The 21,627-nt window shown below is 41.4% G+C and overlaps 1 protein-coding gene and 1 long non-coding RNA gene across 3 annotated transcripts in view; one reads left to right on the top strand and one right to left on the bottom strand.

Moving 5' to 3' along the window:
* The window catches only part of UBE2E1 (ubiquitin conjugating enzyme E2 E1), a 78,938-nt gene that overhangs the window by 49,282 nt on the left and 8,029 nt on the right, over positions 1 to 21,627 (bottom strand). The gene's annotated exons all lie outside the window — the stretch shown is intronic.
* On the top strand, positions 11,163 to 15,053 carry LOC146397215 (uncharacterized). The gene is made up of 2 exons (XR_014822513.1): positions 11,163 to 12,142; positions 12,297 to 15,053. It is a non-coding gene; the product is annotated as an uncharacterized LOC146397215 (long non-coding RNA).

The following is a 21,627-nucleotide window of genomic DNA, read 5'->3' as shown; positions in this document are numbered from 1 at the left end:
ATCTCCATTTTATGCTCTGCTGAGAGATAAAGGAGGTAAGGAGAATAAAAGGCAGTACTGAGAGACGAACATATACTGAGGAAAAAGGGGAGGAAGAGGAAAGAAACAGGAGGTTCAGCGCTATAGAGTTAAAATAAACATTAATATTTCACAACCCAGGAAAAACAGTTTTTTCTCTCTTGCTAAAAATGTTCCGACTATTTGTATCTATGCCATTCCCTGGACAACCATCAGAAAACTGACTGGTTCTATTTTCAGAAGTGTTCCTTTTTCAGGAAAATTATTCATTTATTCCTTCGTTCATTCATTAAACATCTCAGCAGTTACCCATTTTCCAAGCATTGTGCTGCTAGGTGGCAGGCAGGGTCCCTTCCACAGAGAGCTTTGAGCACAGAGAAAACTCAATGGTGAGTTATGAAGAGCCAAATGAACAGGTTTCTTCGATTCTGTGAAATTAACTATCAAAACCGGTGTCATTTGGACCGGTTACCAAATGAGTTGTTTGGTCCAGAAGTCAATCAAAATGCACTAAATGGTCCTCAGCCAGAATTTTAGAATTCAGGGTGGGGGAAGGGGGTGTTAGCTTCTCTGAGTGCTGTGGTCTTGTTCCTCCAGGGAGGCTGTGAGCAGCCAGTAGCAACATGCACTATGAGAAAAACAAGGTACACCTGCAGAGAGAGGCAGAGATGGCGATACACAGAGACTCCCTGGCTTCTGCTATTTGTTACCCAGAACATCTCAGTTATCAGACTGATAAAGTCACATACCTTCATATCCTTACAATCATCTTTTAATTTAAATGAGTTAGAAAGTGGACTTGCGTTACTTGCAACACAGTCTTAACTAGGGAGTCCCCGTTGAGTCTCAGTGGGTTAAGAACCCGACTAGGATCCATGAGGATGTAAGTTTGATCCCTGGCTTCGTTCAGTGGGTTAAGGATCCAACGTTGCCCTGAGCTGCAGTGTTGGTCGCAGATGTGTCCCAGATGTGTCCCAGATGTGGCTCAGATGTGGAGTTGATGTGGCTGTGGCGTAGGCTGGCAGGTGAAGCTCCAAATGGACCCCTAGCCTGGGAACTTCCATATGTTGTGGGTGCAGCCTTAAAAAGAGAAAACAAAAAACAAACAAAAAAAAGTCTGGGAGTTCCTGTCGTAACTCAGGGGTTAGCAAACCCAACTAGCATCCATCCATGAGGATTCGGGTTCTACCCCTGGCCTCACCCAGCGGGTTAAGGATCCGGCATTGCCGTAAGCTGTGATGTAGGTCCCAGATGCGGCTCAGATCACAAGTTGCTATGGCTATGGCATAGGCCAGCAGCTTCAGCACCGACTGGATGCCTAGCCTGGGAACCTCCACATACACTTGGTGTGGCCCTAAAAAGCCCCCTCCTCCAAAAATCAGAGTCAACTAATAACAAAAGTGGTATCAGATCAAACTCCCTAAACTCCTCAAAGTGGAGTGGTTGAGAACATGGGCCCTGGAGTCAGACTGCCTGGGTTCCTCTTCTGGCTCCTTCACTTACTAATTCTATAGAGCCTGTGCCTTGATTTCATCATCTGTAAAATGGGCACAACAGTACTGACCAACAGGGATGGTTTATATGTTAAATGAGTTTCTACACTTAAAGCAAAGCTTTCCCCAGAGTAACTACCTAAGAGGAGTTACTGCTTTTGTTGTTCCATTAGCACAACTCGATGGGGAGCTAATGCTCTGTGACCAGTCACTTGGCTCCAGACATTCCCTTCGGAATGACGGGATCACATCTGGGTTAATGGAGGAGACTGGAGGAGAAGAGCAGCAGTGCTCCAGGCACCACACAATCAGAATCCCAAACTGCCCCCACTCCAACATTTAGTCACACTGCTCTTCCTTCTGTTCTGTTGGTTTTCTAAACCTAAAGATTTCTGCATGTTTTCAGAGTCAACAGACGATTTCAGCTTGCCAAAAAAATTACCCGACTAATATAAACCTTTCAATTCTTCATTATTTGTGACTTTTATTCTTACATGTAATGGGAACTGGACAATTAGGCTACTGACATGTGTGAAACATTAATCTATTTATAACATGTAACAACCGAGACACTCTATACACCCACGGTCCTGTGAAGGACACAGTAGAAGACTTCACGTAAAAAGTTTAAAATAAATTTGAATACCATCCTGAACAGCTTATTGAACTAGGACTAAGCATGGCCCAGAGATAAAGCACCTGCATTTAAGAAAGAGGGTTCTAATATATAAACAGCTGACAAAACTCAGTATCAAAAAAACCACCCCATTGGAGCTCCTGCTGTGGTGCAACAGGATTAACAGCGTCTTGGGAGTGCTGGGACACAGGTTCAATCCCTGATCTGGCACAGTGGAGATCCAGCATTGCTGCAGCTGTGGTTTAGGTAGCAACTTCAGCTTGGATCTGATTCCTGGCCCAGGAACTCTCTATGTCACCAAAAAAGAAAAAACCCCCCACCAAAAAAACCCAAAACAAAACAACAAAACAAAAATAACTCCATTAAAAAATGGAGGAGTTCCCATTGTGGCTCAGTGGTTAACAAATCTGACTAGGAACCATGAGGTTGCAGGTTCGATCCCTGGCCTCACTCAGTGGGTTAAGGATCCGGCGTTGCCGTGAGCTGTGGTGTAGGTCGAAGACTCAGCTTGGATCTAGCATTGCTGTGGCCCTGGCGTAGGCCAGCAGCTACAGCTCAGATTGGACCCCTAGCCTGGGAACCTCCATATGCCGCTGGTGTGGCCATAGAAAAGGCAAAAAGACAAAAAAAAAAAAAAAAAAAAAGGAAAGATGACCTAAACAGACATTTTTCCAAAGAAGACATACTGATTGTCAAGAGGGACATGAAAAGGTGCTCAACATACCCAACCATCAAAAAAAATGCAAATCAAAACCCACAGAGTGAGTTCCTGTCATGGATCAGCGGAAATGATTCTGACTAATATCCATAAGGATGCAGGTTCCATCCCTGGCCTCGCTCAGTGGGTTAAGGATCTGGCATTACAGTGGGCTGTGGTGGAGGTTGCAGACATGGGTAGGATCTGGCACTGCTGTGGCTGTGGCGTAGGTCAGCAGCTACTGCTACGATTCGACCCCTAGCCTGGGAACCTTCATATGCCATGCGTGTGGCCCTTAAAAAAAAAAAAGACACCCCTCCCCCAAAACCCACAGTGAGATTATGAACTCACATCTCTCAGAATGACTACCATCAGAAAGTCTGTAAATAATGAATACTGGAGAGGATGTGGAGAAAAGGGTATCTCCTGCATTGTTCGTGGGAATGTAAATTTGGTGCAGCCACCATGGAAAACAGTATGAACATCCCTCAGAAAACTAAAAATAGAGCTACCGTATGATCCAGCAATTCCACTCCCAGGTATTTATTTAAGGAAAATAAACATCAATTGGAAAAACTACATGCACCCCCCCCAACCTCCACCCCCGTGTTCACTGCAAAATCATTTACAATAGCCAAGGTATGGCAACAAACTAAGTGCCCATCAACAGATGAATGGATAAAGATGTAGTATATGTACAACAGAATATTACTGAGCCATAAAAAAAGAACAAAATTCTTCCATCTGCAACAACATGGATGGATCTAGAGGGTGCCATGTCTAGGGAAATAAGTCAAAGACAAATACTCTATGTTATCACTTATGTATGGAACCTAAAAAATAAAACAAATCACTATATATAATCAAAACAGAAACAGACTGACAGATACAGAGAACAAACTAGTGGACATCAGTGAGAAGGAAACAGGGAGGGGCAAGATAGGGGACGAGGACTACTGTGTATAAAACAGATAATAACAATATATTATACAATACAGGGAATACAGCCATTACTTTGTAAAAACTTTAAATACACTATAAGTTATAAAAATGTTGAGTTACCATGTTGTGTATCTGAAACTAGAATATCATGCATCAACCATACTTCCATTTAAAAATAATAAGGGTTCTACCGTGTGTATACTGTTGGTGAAAATGAAAACAGTTGGTGAGAATGGAGGGTCCTCAAAAAAACTAAAAATAGCACTATCATATGATCTGATTAATTCCACCTCTAGTTATGTACCCAAAGAAAATGAAAACACCAACTGAAAAAGCTTTCTGCAGGCTCACATTAATTGCAACATAATAGCCAAAATACAGAAACAAAGTATGTATCAGTGGACAGATGACTGAAGATGTGGTGTGGCAAGAGGGACACAGGGGTACACGCCCACACACACACAGAGGAATATTATTCTGCTACAAAAAAGAATGAAATCTTCCATTTGCAACAATGTGGATGGACCTTGAGAGCATTATGCTTAATGAAATAAGACAGAGAAAGACAAATACTATACATCTCATTTATATGTGAAATCCATAAAACAAAACAAACAAAAATCAAAACCAAGCTCACTGGTGATTGTGATTGGGTGGGGACGGAAGAGAGCTAAGAGTAGTCAAAAAGCACAAACTTTCAACAATAAAATAAATAAGCCATAGGAATGTCATACACAGCATGGACACTACAACTGGCACTGTACTGCATCCTGAAAGCTGCTAAGAGAATAGATCTTAAAAGTTCTCATTATAAAAAAAAATTCTGTAACCATGTATGGTGACAAATGCTAAATGAACTTATTGTGGTGATCATTTCACAATATAAACAAATATCCAATCATCACACCATACACCTGAAACTAATTAATATGTCAATTATATGCAGGAAGGAAGGAAGGAGGATTCTGAAGGGCCAGGAAGCAGTTTAAAAAAATATATATATATACATGATTTTTTCCAAAGGTATTTTCTTGGCAAAAATGTCTTTTAAATTATTCCAGGTGTGTATGTAGTCAGTAAGTTAGTAAAAAGGAGAGGGGAGACAGGAAGCCATGTAGCATATCCACATTCTTACAACACCAAGGCTTCTCTAGAAATTCTGAAAATATGGCAAGCTCTGGCGCTTCTCTTCCTAGGAACCCAGGTCCAGCAGAGCCAATCAATCCATGGTTCCTCCTCTGCTTTTTTTTGCTTCTCTTTCACATGTATCTTATTTGTATAAAATAACAAATGTGGGGTTGTAAAAGCAGCCTGTGGGGAAACACAAGCAAGACCCCATTTTCTAACCTCAAGAGAAGTGCGTCATCCCTTCTAGCCCCCTCTCCCCTCAAAGGCCTCGACCTTTCCCTCTGCTCCCTCAGTCTGCAACCCTCCACTTGAGCACCTCCTTCCCTCATTTCACCCCAAGGAAGAAAAGGAGGGGCTGCCTCTCAGGCTACTACTCTCCTATCTCTAAGGCTCCGATCTTTCACTTCTTCCACAGCACCCCTGGCAAACTGCTTGGTCTTTCTCTCCTCTGCCCCCAGCCCCGAAAGCAAGCCGGTTACAGGTGGGCTCTCCTCTCTTCCCGTGTGCTGGGATGAGGTAGGATTGGGAACCACGGCAATCACATGACAGAGTCAAACACAATTATATCTTAGGTCACTAATGACCTTGACATAGGGTGTCTTGTTCACTACCTGTTGTATGTCATTTTATGTTGAGCGCACCTATCACTTTTGCATCTCCACACAATCCAATTCATTGTGCTATACACAAGCGCAGACACACATAAATGCTCAACTTACAAATTTCAGTCAAAAATTTTTCAAGTCTTTTTTTCTGATGGTGGCTGTTCCTCTAACATTTTATTGCAAAAGTAACTTACATTTATCTAGAATGCAGCAATGTCAATCCCTGTGCCACAAATGCTTCAACGAGCATTGGTATACAACCAAATGATGACCCCATTTTCTCCTATTGTAAAACTGATCTAGGAGTTCCTGTGAGGCTCTTCAGGTTAAGTATCTGGCATTGTCACTGCTGCGGCTCTGGCTACAGCTGTGGCACAGGTTGGATTCCTGGCCCATGAACTTCCATATATGCCATGGGAATGACCCCCAAAAAACCCCAAAACTGACCTAAATCTTAAATCACTAGGTATAACACAGTATTTCCTTAAAAATTAAATCTATATTTAAAATCTTAAGGATAAATTTACATAAAGTAGCAGAAATAGTTTTGTTTTTACCAATGAAAGATTAACACTGATTTTGTGGTTTAATCACTTCAACTCGACTATAATTTCTTAGTGACCAATGTTATCATCTAAAGAAACATTTATACATGAGTTCCTGTTGTGGCTCAGTGGTTAACGAATCCAACTAGGAACCATGAGGTTGCAGGTTGGATCCCTGGCCTCGCTCAGTGGGTTAAGGATCCAGCATTGCCGTGAGCTGTGGTGTAGGTCGCAGACTCGGCTTGGATCTGGCATTGCCATGGCTCTGGTGCAGGACAGGAACTGCAGTTCTGATTAAACCCCTAGCCTGCGAACTTCCACATGCTGCAGGTGCGGCCCTAAGAAGCAAAAATAAATAAATACATTAATAAATAATAATATGGTTAAGGATGAAAAAAAAATACTGTAACTTGTTTCACTAATCATTCAAACGTTTTAGGCATCTCCTTGTGTTAGGCACAAGATCTGAAAGAAAATACAAAGGACCCTGAGTGTTAAATGTTGTAAAGTGGTATATATTAAGTGCCATGGGGCACAGATTAGAGAGCTGTGTGAGGTGAATCATTTTGTCTAAGCTTTGAAGAGTATTAAGGATAGAAACTGGGAAAGGGACATTCCAGAAATAGACTGAATATAGTTAAGTTCCAGGGGGTTAGAAGTAACAAGATGGGCATCTTGTCGACTGGAATCAGGCAGTAAAGGATTTCTACATCGTACAAAGAATTTCAGGAGTTCTGTGGTAGCCTAGCAGGTTAAGGATCTGGTGGTGTCACTGCTGTGACATGGGTCCAATCCCTGGCCCGAAAACTTCCTCATGCCAAAAAAGAAAATAAAGTATTTGGGGTACCTTAATTCTAAGGGCAATTAGAATCTGTCGATTTTAGAAAGAGAAGTGCCATGGTGATCAAACCTTCGTTGGAGTACATAGTGAGGGGTAAATGGGCCAGGCTGAGGAAACAATGTCAGTGGCTAAGCTACGAAATAAGCCTAAATCTAAACACAGTTCTGCTGGGTAAAAACTGAACAACAGGCAATAACGTGAAGCAAGGTCTACAATTCAGAGGTTCTGAGAGAGCACAATGTTTGGGGCAAGCAGGCTTTGCAGGCTAGGGCCTAAACACCAGCTCTCCCAGTAGGAGCCAGGTGACCTTGGGCAAACTACTCAACCATTTTAAGATTCTATGTCCTCATCTGGAAAATGAGAATAACAGTCATACTGACATAAGTGTTAGCTTCTATGATCATTATTTAAGTTTCATTCTATTTTTTAAATCCCCACAGCATAGAATACGAAGCAAAAAGGAGCTAAAGAATGGTCCAGAATATCATAAATCAGGCTTCCCACTGTTCCTTCATTATTTTGCATAATGTGAGTACTCAGAATATTGGGCACATATCATTTAAAACATAACTACCAAAATTCATTTCAAAGTCAAACATAAATGACTTGCAGTTTTTTTTTTTTTTGTATTTTGATTATTTTGTATTATTGGTGTGGTTTCCCTTTGAGAAAATACCCATGTTATGTTTGCAATGAAATTCTGTTTCCTTAAGAATTTAGAATGACATGTGTAATTTTTTCTGTAATGGTAAGTGGAAAAAAAAAATGTCCTAGGGAGCTCTTAGTTACTTCCTATTAGTTCAGTGGAAAAAAATCATAAGAACTAGTCCTTCAGTTAGTAAAGCACCTTTCTGTAAGCAATGATGTAATTTCTTATCAATGCAGCTCCAAACCTCCTGTAATCATTTATTTAGATATGCTGGAATTACTTTTCACTTTACAAATTACTTCTATAGCATAAAGGACAATTCAAAACAGAATTTTAGTAACTTTTTCTTTTCTTCTTAGGGTCACACCTGCAGCATATGGAAGGTCCCAGGCTGGTGTGGAATTGGAGCTACAGCTGCCAGTCTATGCCCTGATCCAAGCCACATCTATGACCTACGCTGCAGCTTGAGGCAACACCAGATCCTTAAGCCACTGAGGCCAGGGACTGAACTGACATCCTCACAAAGACTACATCGGATTCTTAACCCACTGTGCCACAACAAGAACTCCAAGTTTTAGTAACTCTAGTTTCAAATAAACACCTAAGAACGATTACATCACTACTCAAATCTGTTTACTAGCCTGTGTTAGGCCTAGCTGTCCCCTTTTAGTCCAAATATTTCAGCTATTATAACTAAAAAAACTGGCAAAATTATTACTCCACAAGAGAATCTACCAAATCAAGGGAACCACAAAGCATGCTACACAGTCTGATCACATGGAGGTGGGGCTTCACGCTGCGGAAGTTAGTCTTGGTTACTGTCACAGGTAACCAAGTGGGGGCTGAAGGGAGATCCAGCAAGCTGCCCCCCAGACCCTGAGAGTCCCGCATGGCTTCCCCAGCTCTCTCACCTGTTGTTTCTGCCCTGAAAAGGCAGAAACCATTCTTGATGCGCCCACACAGGCACTCAGGCTACCTGCACTTCAGCCACAGACAGGCAAGCAGACTACAGACAAGTGAAGAGGCTGCTTTCACTGGCTCAGAATGCTCCATGGGAATCACAAAGCACTCACGCTTCCACCTCATCAGTATGCCAAGACAAGCTGAGCATAGTTATACTTCCCCTCACAGGTTCAGACACAAATTTGGGGTACCATCCCTTTAATTTTTATAAAATGTATAGATGTTATAGATATACGATATCTAAATATAATAGCCATGCTAGATCTATTGATTATACCCTATATAATTGAAACGCTATACAAAGAAATGTCAGTGTACCTATTCATAAGTCCAAAGTGGGAGGAAGGGGATTACAAAGAGCAAACCCATTTGATGAGTTAGAATCTTGTGTGAATAGAGGCCAGGCAGGGTGGTCAATCACTCCTCTACTCTGATGGATGGCTTTCTACTGAAATCATAAAATCTGACTCCTTCCTGCCTGCCTGTCTCCCACTACTCTCAATCCTCACTCATTATGTCCAGGCATCTGTTTGTTGTCCTTGTGGACTAAAAATGCCCTCGTTATGGCTGGGTCCTTGTCATCATTCAGGGCCATCTCCCCAAAATGGCATTAACCAATGCCCCAACCTGCCCAGTCACTCACTATGCCATTATCCTGTTTTAATTTCTCAGTATTGTTAACTGAAATTACCTTTTGTACATTTTTCTTCCCATTTTATTGAGAGATAACTGACATATAGCACTGTATAAGTTTAAAGCGTATAGCATATTTATTTGATTTACATATACCATGAAATGATTACCATGTAAGTTTAGTCAACATTCATTATCTCGTAACAGATACAAAACTAAACAGAAAAAAAGTTTTTTCTCATGATGAGAATTGTTTTATACATTTTTAAATTGTCCCTCCCTCCCTATGAATGTAACCTCCATGAGGGCTCGCACACTGCTCTATCTTCAGTACCTGGCACAAGAGGAAATGCCCAATAAACGTTGGAATGAAGGGCTGAGTATCTTAAATCAAAGGGCCACGCAATGGATAAGCCAGGGCAGGTGCAGACCAAGGTATTAGCAGTGTTGTCAGCGATTTAAATTGCTCAACCCAGGGAGTTCCTGTCGTGGCTCAGTGGAAGTGAATCTGACTAGCATCATGAGGACACAGGTTCAACCCCCGGCCTTGCTTAGTGGGATAAGGATCTGGTGTTGCTGTGAGTTGTGGTGTAGACTACAGATGCAGCTCGGATCCGGCATTACTGTGGCTGTGGTGTAGGCCCGTGGCTACAGCTCCGATTCGAGCCCTGGCCTGGGAACCTCCATATGCCACAGGTGTGTCCCAACCCCCCCCCCAAAAAAGATAAATTGCTCAGTCTTGGTCACGGTAAAACACGTGAGAGGAACACAGGTGGGGCAGGCAGGAGACGGCCCTGCCCACCCCAGCTGAGTCACTGATAATGTGTCAGGCCTCAATACACTTGCAAAACTAGTAATAAGATTTAAATGGAACAAACAAAAATCTGTTTACTATATGAGGCAAATGGTGTGTTCAGTATGTTATATATTTTAAAAATTCATTCAAGGAATAAAATTACTAATCTACTGGGCTTGGTAAATACCTGCTAGGGAATGAATCATTCAAAGTTTAGGCCAACAGGAATTCATATATATATATATATATATATATATATACACACACACACACACACATATATATATATTCTGGGATACACACAATCATATCTCTTACTCAAAAAGTCAGGTGTCACAAACTGTATTTTCTGGCTCAACTGCATATATTCAGAAAAAACTTTTGAGAAAACTTCACCCAACTGGCTCTTTTGTTCCTAAAGGGACAGGGAAGAAACACAGCCCTGCTTTCCTCTCAACCAGAAAGGAAAACGCAAATTAAGCCTGCAGAAATGTCATTAGGCATCTGAGATCTGACTTAGCCCCATTAAACAAGACAGCACTTCAGGTCAAATGGCGATTAGGAAAGGTTACCATCCTCAAACCTTACACTACATTGGGGGCTTGTCAGGTATCAGAGAAGCTTCACAACTGTAAGCTGACTGCTCTGGAGGGGCTTACTACCAGGCTGGAAGGTTTAAATCTTTGGAAAGCAATGAGAATTGGACTATAACAAACCATTAAATGCAGAAAGGTTTCAAGAGTGGCTCTGGAAAAGGAAAAGACACCCGTCATCTGTGGGTGAAAATTTACTCGCCTATACACATCTCACAGTAAACAAGACAGAGAGACAGAGAAGGGAGCATCCAACCCTTTAAGCTAAAACATTTCCACCACAGCAATCAACTTGGGTTCCAAGCCATAGCTTTTTAGTTTTTTTAATAGTCATGTGCTTTAACTTACAGGTACCACAGTGCAGCATTTCCTCCCAGTATATCTAAATGTACATAGTTTCAGTAGAATGTAGTAGAAGAAATCTACACAGAATCCAGCAGTATGGCCAGAGAGAATTGAAAACCAATTTCAAATTTCACTTCTAACGAGAACTGTGTCCTTAACATATGGTTTATTTTAGGGTTGGTCCATACCACTTGACAATGCTTATTATGTAATAAATACATTTTGGATGTAAAAACATCTCAGAATACTAAGCTACTAAGAAGAAACACTTTGCCGGAGGGTCAGGAGCTGCCAGTCTAGCCAAAGAACGCTACACATTCTGAGGGCTTTCATAGAAACGGTTCCTCAGAAAAAAGACCAAGACCAAAGCAGTCTCACGCACTATTAAGTGATATATGGCACTGCTATCTTTACTGCCAGTCTCTGCTCACACATTACTATAATCACTTACATACATTTGTTGAAATATTTACTTAGGTTCGAGTAAAATTATCTTTCAAGTTTACATAAAAGAATCCTCCTGGGTGCTTATTATAAAATAAATGTTTTAGAGTCTTTGATGTATACCAATTCAATGATCTCTTGTTTTTTTCAGGATAAATGTGTTCTAGCAAGAAATAAAATTTTTTACAGCAAATTCCAACAAATACCTTAAAAAACTGAGGCATTATTCCCATAAAGGAGGAAGTGCTATGTGTGGTGAGAGCAAAGTTCCATGGAGCCTAAACATTTGTGGTTCTACAAGAGACCATTTACTACCCTCTGGCAGTACCTAATGCTTTTTTTTTTGAATTAGCAGAATGTTTCCCCATCCTGAAAATTCCCTAATTCTACCATCAATGCTCCCAGAAGTCTGCTCTCATTTTCCAGACAGTCTGCATCACTGATGCAAACAATACAATCAATTTACTGGCTCTTCTATCTCATCAAGTGACCTAGCACCAGTCTGAACCATAACGTTACATAAAAAAAAATGATTTCTCTGTGTCGTTAATTTTTTTTTTTTTCCCTTTTTACAGCCATACCTACAGCATACAGAACTTCCTGGTTGAATTCGGATGCAGGCAGAGCGTACAGCACAGCCACAGAAACATCTGCAACCTATACCCCGGCTCATGGCAACTCTGGATCCTCAACCCACTGAGCAAGGCCAGGGATCAAACCCATATCCTCAAAGACACTGCATTGGATTCTTAACCCACTGAGCCACAATGGGAACTCTCTTTGTTGTCAATTTTAATTTAGAAATCTGTCAAAGTTACTGGAGTAAGAGATCGCATAAATAATTTCTCCTCCAAATATTTATTTACTATTACAAGATAACTTCTAATTGTTTTAAAATGTGGAAAATATCAATCATATCCCAAAAAACCCACTTTTAAACAAAGCTAATATCAATGAAATACACCAGGGAGTTCCTGTTGTAGTACAGTTGGAAACAAATCTGACTATTTACCATAAGAATTCGGGTTCGATCCCTAGCCTCGTTCAGTGGGTGAAGGATCTAGTGTTGTCGTGAGCTGTGGTGTAGGTCGCAGACAGGGCTCGGATCTGGTGTGGCTGTGGCGTAGGTCAGCAGCTACAGCTCTAATTCAACTCCAGCCTGGGAACTTCCATGTGCCACGCATGGAGCCCTTGAAAAAAAAAAAAGAAAGAAAAGAAATATACCATATTTTTGAGACTAAAAATGTAGTGCCTTGACAGCAACTTTTGTGATGTGAAATAAAGACACAAACTAGATCACTCAAGATATTTGTGCACTTCCCCAACTCCCCCACCCGCTCTAAATCTGAATGGGAATGTGGCATCTGAATTTTTCTACAAAGCTGCTATGTAAACTTAGTGCTCTGATGGGAAGAACTAAAATAAACATTTTCATTGTGGGACATTCTCTATGAAATTGTTAACCACATTCAGCAATAACTCTAAGTGCCTGGCCTACTGCGTGTAATTTACAAGGATGTGTCTTGAGAACCAATCTCAGAAAAAGGGACAATCTCAATTATCAAAGTACATAGGACCAAGAGTACCTGGGATAATCTGACAAATTAATAAAACGTGATGGGTAGATGACTGGAAAGATGATACTCATATGATGCTTTAAGAGTTCCACATACAGTCACTGTAAAACATTAACATAACAGTCAACCTTAAAAGGATGAAAAAATTTGATGGAGTTCCCATCGTGGCTCAGTGGTTAACGAATCTGACTAGGAACGATGAGGTTGCTGGTTCGATCCCTGGCCTCGATCAGTGGGTTAAGGATCCAGCCTTGCCATGAACTGCGGTGTATGTTGAAGAAGTGGCTCAGACCTGGCTTTGCTGTGGCTGTGGCCAGAGGCTACAGCTCCAATTCGACCCTTAACCTGGGAACCTCCATATGCCTTGAGTGTGGCACTAAGAAGATTAAAAAAAAGTAAAGATGTAATACATGAACTGCACACTATTTACACATGGTATCCATACTACATTGTTAGCCATAAAGATTACAAATGGGAGTTTCATGGTGGCCTAGAGGTTAAGGACTCAGTGTTGTCACCGCTATGGTGTGGGTTCCATCCCTGGCCTGGGAGTGTCTACATGCAACACGCACAGCCAAAAGTAAATAAAATAAAAAAGTCGTTTGTAATAACGACTTAAATCTAGTAAGGCAGAAGTTAACTTTTTCTGGTGGAGGGAGAGAAAGAACTGTATCCACATAGCAAGTAACACATAATGCCTCCACATAGCAAGGAGGGTGGGAAAAGACTTTCAAATCATTACTGAAATAATGTCACTTCCTTGCTCCAAAACCCTGAATGGCTCCTCCTTGCTCCTAGAATGAAATCCAAACTCTACCATAGTTGACATGACCCCACAACATGTGGATCTCCCCAGCGCACAGCCTGTGTTCCTGCTGCTCTGTCTGTGCTGCTCTTTCCAGGGATGTGTTGTGATTTTCACTTTCTCGCCTTTGCTTAAATGTCCTTTTAAGTCTTCTTTAAGTTCCCCTCACCTAAGTGTTCTCCAGTACAGCACTGTTAATTTCTCTCCTTCGAACCAATACAACCTGTACTTACTAGTCCTCTAACCTGGTTACTGTCTATACTGCCTACTAAAACTCAGGCTATACAAGCCCGAGGCCAGGTCTGTTTCCGCTGCCCACAGAGCCTAGCACACTAAAGACACACCTTGGAGATATTGCCAGTTCATATCCAGACCACCTTTGTAAAGCAAATATCATAACACAGCGAGCCACACACATTTTATTTTTTGGTTTCCCAGAGCATATATAAGTTACCTTTATGCTATACTGCAGTCAAACTGTGCAACAGCATCATGTCTACAAAAAAGTCATGTACACACCTTAAACAATAACTATTGCTAAAAAAGGCTATCACCTGACAATGCAGAGTTGCCACAAATCTTCGATCCGCAAAAATCATGCTATCTGTGGATCATAATCAAGAAGAAGCACAATAAAAAGTCTGTGCGCATTTTAAATGAATGTGATCAGATTCACTCATCTGCTGTCACTCTTGTACAGCACTGCTTCCTGATGATAATTCTTTTTGAACTGTGTCCTCTCTAAAACTTTTCTCTAAGTAAAGTCATTCCATGCGGCTCTATCTATTTGCAAATGTGCTTCAATGTCTTTTTCTACAGAACTTACTTGGTTCCATCCCACATTAGTTTTCCATCTATCAATTTAAACAGATACAAACACCCAATGTCCAGATCTTATACATAAACGGCCATGATTCAACGCTGGTAGATCCCACTTGGACTTCTCATTGACTCTGTCCTTTTAAAATTTAGTACTGACACAGGTCACTACAGGCAAGTCAGATGTGACACCTGTGGTAAACACAATGCTGAATGCCATGTGAGAGGTGGGTAATATCATCCCTTTATTTTGACCTGGTATTTCACTTTGTTAGGTACAGGTTCTTTAGAAGGCAGATAGAAATCAGTTTTTGCTACATTGTTAATTATTAGGGAGGGAGTTCCCATTGTAGCACAGCTGAAATGGATTTGACAAGTAACCCTGAGGTTGCAAGTTCGATCCCTGGCCTCGCTCAGTGGGTTAAGGTGTAGTCACAGATGTGGCTTGGATCCTGCATAGCATTGCTGTGGCCATGGCACAGGCCAGCAGCTGTAGCTCTGATTCGACCCCTAGCCTGGGAACCTCCATATGCCTAGAATGCGGCCCTAAAAAACAAAAAAGTATTAGGGAGCAGTATATTGCTCCAGGTAGTAAAACCAGGTGATAACTTTTAATTGTGTTTGGCATATGAAACTTTGGCCTTGTAGGACTTTCCCGAGTGAGCCGTCACCGTGGTCTTCCCACAAGTATATCATCTATGCTGTGTGGCATGCACGCTACACAATCCAGAATCACTTGCATGTACTTTTCAAGAAAGGAGCCATTAGCATACAGCAGTTCCTGGATTACAGAGCTCAGACAAGGAGCTTTGATGAGCTTCTCAGCCTATAGGGCAGGAAGTTTCCCAAAGGATTAGAAGCATATTCTGACACCAGTTACTAGGGGTTTTGTTTCACTTTAGAGCATGGCTGTGTAAGGGAGGCTGAATAAGAATGGGCTTATTATGAAAGCCAGCTTCACTCCACTGGTGATGGGGAATGTGTCAGATGTCTCAGGCGGGTGCCAGCATCACCAACATAACCCCCTCTCTGGAACAGCTCTGGGATGTGGGGGAACATCTCCAGGAAACCCAATTTACTTAGTGCCCCCGGATCCACTACCAATTGTGGGCAAACAATAATCTTAGAAAGCCAAAACACGTGATTCGAAAGCATTGCTATGTTCTGTATACATCTTCTCAGTCTTGCCCGCAGCACTCTTTTGTATCATACTGCAGTCCAGAGCTTCGCTATGACTCCAGGAAGGTAAAAATTGCCAAATGCGCTTGGGCAACAACTCAGAAAGACCGCCAGCAATGGACAGCCCTAAAATGCAACAGAAACTGCCTCAGCTCTTTCCATTTTTTTTCTGAAGAGGGTAATGAGGATGTTCTGTTAAACTAGCAAACCAAATTAGGTTTCTGTGTTTGTATTTTAACACACATGTATTGTTTATCTCCCGTCTCTTGGACAAGGTAGAGATGCAAGACATAATCCCTGCTCTCAAGGAACTTAAAGTCTACCCAGAAAGAACAAACCGAAGGACACTGGGGACAGATGCTGCTTCTTTTCAAGTAGCTGGAGTGTTACTCAAGGACCACAAATGACTCCAATCTTCTAGAAACTGTTCATTCCATCGTCAAGTTCAGGCTACCAGGCTTCCAAAATGCACGCACTCCACTTAGGACCTCAGCTCTATCACCTTTCTCTACAACCATGTTCAAAAAACACATCTCCCTTTCTTGCCTTTCCACTTGTTTCCTCTCAGTCTACAAGCACTCTTAACTTTACACTTTAAAGCCCACAGGAAAAACTCCCTTGACTCTCCCTAGGGCTTGCCACTCTCCTCCCACTTTGTGTCTTTTTCTAGGTCCTCTCAGCTTTCCCAGGCTTCATCTGTAGCATCCTCAGAGCACAACTGTCAATTCCCTTCCCCTCACCAATGGGGTGTACTTTATCACCCACTTTCCAATCTAACAGAGACACTCAAGGCCAATTCCAGCCTCAGGACCCTGCCAGACCAGCTCTGACTCAATGTGTAGAAACCTAAACACATGAGCGTCATGACACCTGAAGCACACTTTCAAATGGTTCCACAAAGTAAACATATAAGATAAGACAGACAAAGCAAACATGATGAAACTTTAACAGCTGATGAATCAAGGCGAAGGCTAGGAGGTCCCTGTTGTATTCTTTCACTTCCTCTGTAGTTTGAAAATTTTCAAACAGGAGTTCCCACTGTGGCACAATGGGATTGGTGGCATCTCTGCAGCACTGGGACAAAGCTTAACCCTCAGCACAGTGGGTTAAGGATCCAGCATTGCTGCAGCTGTGTGTGGGGAGGTCTGCAACTGCAGCTCGGATCTGATCCCTGGCCGAGGAACTTCATGTGCAATGGGGCAGCCAAAAAAAGAAAACAAATAAACAAAAAGTTGTTGGGAGAGGAGTTTCTGTTGGGGCTCAGCGGTAATGAATCTGACCAGTATCCATGAAGACTCAGGTTCCATCCCTGGCCTTGATCAGGAGGTTAAGGATCAGGTGTTGCCATAAGCTGTGGTGTAGGTCACAGATGCAGATGCGGCTCAGATCCAACATCGCTGTGGCTGTGGTCTAGGCCTGCAGCTACGGCTTTGATTCAACCCCTGGCCTGGGAACTTCCATATGCCACAGGTGACGCCATAAAAAGAAAAGAAAAAAAAATTGTTGGAAGGAAAAAACAATGTAGGATCAGAATCAAAGACAGAAATAATGGTCCGTGGCTTTTAGGGAGTTTATAATCTAATTTGTCTAATCTAAAAGTTGGCTGGGTAGCTCTGAGAGTTCAATGGCATTAATAATCAGCTTAACTGTGTAATCAAAATGCAAATATTTACTGAGGGCCTACTAAGTGGTAGCAATATGTTAGGCACCGTATGTGGTTAACAAAGCAGAACATTAAACCTTGGAAGCAGGACCCCATCTCACTCAAGCCAGTCCATCCAGTCTATATACCTGCCTCAGTTACTTTTTTTTTTTTTTTTAGGGCCACACCCGTGGCATATGGAGGTTCCCAGGGTCCCAGGGGTCGAATCGGAGCTGTAGCTGCTGGCCTACGCCACAGCCATAGCAACACCAGATCTGAGCTATGTCTGCGACCTACACCACAGCTCACGGCAACACCAGGTCCTTAACCCACTGAGCGAGGCCAGGGATCAACCCGAGAAACTTCATGGTTCCTAGTCAGGTTCATTTCTGCTATACCACAATGGGAACTCTTTTTTTTTTTTTTTTAATTTTTATTTTTTTTTTCCTGCCTCGGTTACTTCTGTCACAGGCACCACCATCTTCCACTGCTTCCCTCCTCTCTCACCTTTCCACTTTGTTGGCTACCCCCTGTTCCCAAAAAGGCCCACTTGGCCTCCCACCTGGAGTGAACTACCTCCAAGTCTCCTGGTGCCCAAGGAGCCCAGAGACTCAGCTCTAACTGAATTATACTACAAGCAAAAGCATTTCAATAATTCTCCATTATCTGTAAAACATATTCAAAGCCAAGGCCCAACACTGGGGAACACACGTTGTTCATTCTCCCTCTCTCTTACTCTTCCGCCACAGGGCGTACTCACTCCTTTACAGAAATCCCTGATGACTGAAGTGGTGCCTCCTAAACTATAAGCAATTTTCCCTCAAAATACTAGTAATGTTTTAACAGTGGTATAGTCTTATTTTTTTTAAGCTTTTTTTTTTTTTTTTTTTGGTGTGGTAAAGCATATAACATAAATTTTGCCATTTTTAACCTTTTTTTTTTTTTTTGTCTTTTTGCCTTTTCCAGGGCCGCCTCCCACGGCATATGGAGGTTCCCAGGCTAGGGGTCTAATTGGACCTACGCCAGAGCCACAGCAACATGGGATCCAAGCTGCGTCTGCAACCTATACCACAGCTCACGGCAATGCCGGATCCTTAACCCACTGAGCAAGGCCAGGGATCGAACCCGAAACCTCATGGCTCCTAGTCAGATTCATTAACTACTGAGGCGTGACGGGAACTCCCATTTTCAACCATTTTAGAGTGTAAAATATAGTGCTATTCATTATACTGACAATGTTGTGCAACACTGCAAAATTTTCATCTCCCCAAACAGAAACGCTGTACCCATTGAGAAATAACTACCTATTCTCTGCTCCCTCTCCAGACCCTGGAAACCTCTAATCTTTCTGTCTCTATGAATTTGTCTATTCTAGATATTTCATGTATGTGGAATTCTACTATATTTGTCCTTTTGTGTCTAGCTCATTTTTCTTAGCATTTTCAAGTTCATTCATGGTGTACCATGTATCAGAACTTCATTCCTTTTCAGGGCTGAATAATATTCCATTGTTTGTATTGACCATATCCTGTTTATCTATTCATGTGCTGATGGACACATGGCTGTTTCCGCTTTTTGGAACACTGACTTGATTTTTGTTTGAGTCCTTGTTTTCAATCCTTTTGAGACTACACCCAAAAGGAGAACTGCTGGGTCATATGAACATCCTTATGTTTAATGAGAAACAACAGCAGTATAGTTTTACAGTCCACATATGTGGTCTTCTGGTATGCACAACAGCCACAAGAGTTCCTATGCATTTAGGAAACAATTCACTTTTGGAGAGATTTCCTTCCTTGGGGTACTCACACCCCAAGTGATCACCTTATTTCGAGGAACCTGACTCTGGTTTGGGTGCTACTTTGACTGTCCTGGCACTCCAGTTTCCCAGTTCTCACAATTTTTCCACGCTATTTTTTCCACATAAAGGCAAGTACCCTGTAGTAGTAACTCTCCAAATGAACATTATGATGAAAATAAACATCATTCAGATATTGAAGTCACATTCATATTCTTAATGTATCTAATAACATCAGATGAGTGAAAGTTACATAAGAGGAAGGGTATTTTTGAACAGGTAAGATGATAAAGGGTTTTTATAAAGGATGACTTCTCCTGAACCCATTTCTTAAACCCAGACGAACATTTAAAGCATGCTAAACTTGGACAAGATGTATAAGCCTTTACTGTTGTAAGGGAAGGATCTCTTTTCATTCCAAGGTTAGCAGCCTGGGATTTCTAAACTGACATTATTACCCCCAATGCCAAGAGGTCTTATAAAACTACAAAATACAACAATGTAAATTCAGAGAAATGATGTGTGCTAACTTGGAACATTTCTAACTTGGAGCACCTCAGTGCAAAGGGCAGGATCAGAAGAAGTCAGGAGGAGGATATTTTTACTTTTTATTCAACTCCTGCATTTCAAATACTTTTCAAAAATATGCATCCTTATGTAATTGTGTAATGGCCTAAAATTGTATTTAAAATAAAGCAATAAAAGGCCAGGTAAGGAAAAAAGATAAGCTATTAAAAGGAGCTACACAGGCAGTTCTAATAATATCACCATCTAACACAATCAGAGAACTCTAATCTCGCTTGAACTTTACAACACTATGAGGTAGGCATTTTAGTAAATGAAGAAAAGAAGGTTGAGGAGTTCCCGTCGTGGCGCAGTGGTTAACGAATCCGACTAGGAACCATGAGGTTGCGGGTTCGATCCCCGCCCTTGCTCAGTGGGTTGAGGATCCGGCGTTGCCGTGAGCTGTGGTGTAGGTTGCAGACGCGGCTCGGATCCCGCGTTGCTGTGGCTCTGGCGTAGGCCGGTGGCTACAGCTCCGATTCAACCCCTAGCCTGGGAACCTCCATATGCCGCGGGAGCGGCCCAAGAAATAGCAACAACAACAACAACAACAACAAAGACAAAAAGATTAAAAAAAAAAAAAGAAAAGAAGGTTGAGAAAACCTCTTAGATAACTGCATTTCATTCTTTATAATGCTCTCTTCATGTTAGCCTTGATATATATCATCTTCAAGAAAGTGAGATTTGGCTATAAAACTTTACAATCCACTATATCTGATTACATAATAGTTCTCCCCCCAAAATAAAAAGCATTCACTAAGTTGGATTTACATATTTAGGAAACAAAAAAAATGGTCAAGATGTAGTAAAGTCATATAAAAGGAAATTTTACTTTTATTATTCTCCACCATATTTGGATTGTCTAATGACTTCTCAAAGACATTTCGTCCTAAAAGAGCACCCCCGCCAAAAAAAACCTTAATTTTTATGTTTCAAGGGACTAAATGAGTATCTACTCATAATTCCAACATATCTATTAAGTAAAATCTGAAGTTTAAAGGACTTGGGCAAAATATGTCATTTATTACATGCAGACATACTGCCTACAGACATTTATGGGTACGGGTTAGTTATATAGCTATAACTAGTCAATTTAGCTAAGCTTGAGCCTCAGGCTATAAATAACAGCTACAAAACTGACTCTAGTGGCCCAGAGCTCACCAGCTATCTAAAAGACATAATTTTACAATCCAATGCTTTAGGAAATCATTACAATAGTTAAGACAGCACTTTTTCCTAAATAAAAGACAAAATGAAAGGGAAAAGCCTAACCAAATGCCCGCACAGTGCGTGAGTTAGGAGATTATTTCATCTGTATACAACCAAAGAATTCAGAGATACCAAGAAATTTAATTTAAATGGCAATATAAAGCAACTTTTAAAATTCACTTAAAATACTTTTGACCTGGTTATTGAATGTATTCTGCCTTTGTCCTAAAAAAGTCTGCTCAAAAAACATAAAACACTAAGGATTTAACTTGATGTGCTCATACATTCTAACTGAGCAATTGAATTTCACACAAACTATGAAGTTCAATAACTTCAAATTCAAATATTTTGCCAAGCACTAAAATTACTGAACACACCCAGTGAGCCTTCAAGAGAAGCAATTCCCCCACTGATTTTCAATAATCAATGATGTGAGAGGTTACTATGTGTCAACTGCTCTATTTTAATAAAATAATGTGTTTAAATTTAAAACTACACACTGAATACTGATTGAAGGCAGTTCTACAAAATATTAATACTTAAGATACATTAATTGAAAGCCAATTTCTTTGTTTCCTTGTCTTTTCTAAGGCTGCACCCATGGCACATGGAGGTTCCCAGGCTAGGGGTCTAATTGGAGCTGTAGTCGCCGGCCTACACCACAGCCACAGCATCGCCGGATCCTTAACCCACTGAGTGAGGCCA

Source organism: Sus scrofa, chromosome 13 (genome assembly GCF_054392235.1).
Source record: "Sus scrofa isolate SSC_HxYL_T2T_F1_AM1 chromosome 13, Sscrofa_HxYL_maternal_Yorkshire_Landrace_v2.0, whole genome shotgun sequence".
Classification (NCBI taxonomy): domain Eukaryota; kingdom Metazoa; phylum Chordata; class Mammalia; order Artiodactyla; family Suidae; genus Sus; species Sus scrofa.
Note: the sequence above shows the minus strand (reverse complement) of the source record. Positions and strands in the feature narration are given on the sequence as shown.